Source organism: Centruroides sculpturatus, unplaced genomic scaffold (genome assembly GCF_000671375.1).
Source record: "Centruroides sculpturatus isolate CEXI.00-Female unplaced genomic scaffold, Cexi_2.0 scaffold106, whole genome shotgun sequence".
Taxonomy (NCBI): domain Eukaryota; kingdom Metazoa; phylum Arthropoda; class Arachnida; order Scorpiones; family Buthidae; genus Centruroides; species Centruroides sculpturatus.
The window spans coordinates 808,694-811,207 of NW_019384517.1; positions in this window are offsets into that span (position 1 = coordinate 808,694).

A 2,514-nucleotide genomic window follows, 5' to 3' on the forward strand; every position below is an offset into this window, starting at 1 on the left:
GACCATATGTAATTGATGATACAAGGACACAAGGCTCTATTAAAGATACTTGCCTGCAGCACAAACACTTGTAATATAGTCACACGTCTGTAGCACAAATAATATATCCAGGATATGCATAATCCATACTGAAGCACTTTATTTTGCACCACAGTTGTACAATTAAGTCATATGTCTGTAGCATTGAGTTATGAAGATAACTGACACGTTGACGAAACGCAAGGGTCACAAATGAAATATAGTGATCATAGTATATTGAATGTGAATAATAATCACATATCCATCAAAACCTTTATATGGTAAAAGACCAGTTTTATTTCTGTCAATTATCTCTGTCAAAATTTTAACAGTTTTATCTCTGTCAAAATATCTGTCAATTATCCTCAAATTATCCTCAATTATGTGTCAAATCATGGCCACAATCATGCCAGCAAATGAATAAGAGTAATTTTTGACATCTCATATCAGTAAATAACCATATACAGCTTCCTATCAGTGGCTGATTGGGTAGTGGGTTTTTCTGTCTTTGTAAAATCATTCTTACTTTTCAGACAGATATTTTTAGCATGTATTATCTTTCCAGAAAAACAATACATTTTATGCACATATGCAAGCTGCATCTTATTAATTAATCAGGAAAAAATAGCAGTCATACAAAATAATCCTGAACTACACGTTAAATTATCATTTACTGATATAGTCACATCCTATGCTATTTTATAACAATTACAGGATTTATTAAGAGTCCATACTTTATAGTTTAATACTGTTTACAGTAAATTTAATAAAATTTCATTCATTCGCTCATAATTCATCTAATCATTACTCTTATATGATTATAAAACCATTAATACCTTCACAGATATAATATTCTCTAATTATTTCATATATTATTATTTTCAATACTTTCTTTTCAATGTTATAAGGCTTACAGGCTATATTTTGATAAAAAATATACAGATTTGGATAAGATTTTACAGAGCCAATCTGTGCACTTACTTTATTTTTTCTGTTTGCTATCACAGAATAACTAATAAAATAATTAGAAACCATAATTTTCATTATTGAAATTTATTTTTTTATTCAAATATGATTTTTAATTTTATCTGAAATTCTCCATTTATCCAGATTCATGTTTCATTATTGTTATTGTGAAATAAACAAATATCCGATTTGAAAATTAGATAGTTTACCTTAAAATCGTCATCATATTGTAGTGATGAATACGATCGTCTAGATTTTAGCCATGACTGCATTTCTGAATAAGCTATTTACTTAAAAATCTCATTTATGTGTATTCTAGCACCAATTACAAAAGAAAAACTAAGAATTCTCAATTCTTATTCTCAATTTTAAACTCTCGCTTATCTCAAATATCATTATCGTTTTAAATAATGCAAATCGGAACGATGTAAATATTGCAATATTTGAGAACTGCTGATTTCATTAGACATCACATGTTTATTGTTGCCCTAAATCCACGTGGCCGTAGTACAAAATCAAACAATGTGTTAAAAAATGTTAAAAAAAAATAAAATATAAAATAAAATGAAAATTAATACAAAATTAATTTCTTTTGTATTTTTAGAAATATTTTTATAAACAACTAAAAATGTTTTACAACGAATTTAATATACTCCTGTATATCAAATTATACTCGTTAATTACAAAATTGAGGAAAAGTGCACGAATTATAATAAAAACAATGACAAATCCTTAAATTGTGAATTTTGTTAGGAAATAATCTCAAACAGAAATCTTAATTAAGCTTTTAATTTTTTTAAAAATTCAGTTGTCGATTCCAACATTTTTATAAAAAACAAATAACTTTTAAATTTAGTTAAGTTAATTATTATTTTTTAATTCGATTAAAAAATTATGCTTTAGGGGAAAACGTCCAAACGTATAATAATACTTTATATTAATTAGTTCATTTTTTATGACGAAGGATCTGACTTTTCTGAAATTCTTGTTTTTGCAATAAAGTCCTGAAGTTTCATTTGTCACTTTTTTCCTTAAGCAAATGTCAGTAGCAGAAGATTGCATCGAAAATGCCTTGTTTTGCTTTTGCACTCTTCAAAATCTAGATCATTCACTACAATTTGATCAATGATTTTGGTTATTGTTACCAAACTTTTACTAAGGAAATCTGTAGAGAAATTTTTTGGGTTCTTCGTTTTCAGAGTCACTATTTTCCAGTTCTACATGGATTGCCTTGTTCTGCCAATTCTTGAAGGTCGTCATTGGTAATGTTGCCATCTTTTCAAAATTGCTGATCTGGACGGCAGGTCAGGTTTGTTCGAACTAGGGTTTCTCAAACGGGATTCCGGTTGTTTTTTTAACCCGGGAAATTTTTCTTATCCCGGGAAATCCCGCAAATTTCTTAAAAATTCATTTTTTTTCTTATTTTGTGTTAAGGTTGAGGAATTTTGCAAATAGAAAGCATAATTAACTCATTCACTGTCAGAATACATTTGTATTTATTAATTTTAAACCTACCTATTAGTTTTTTTT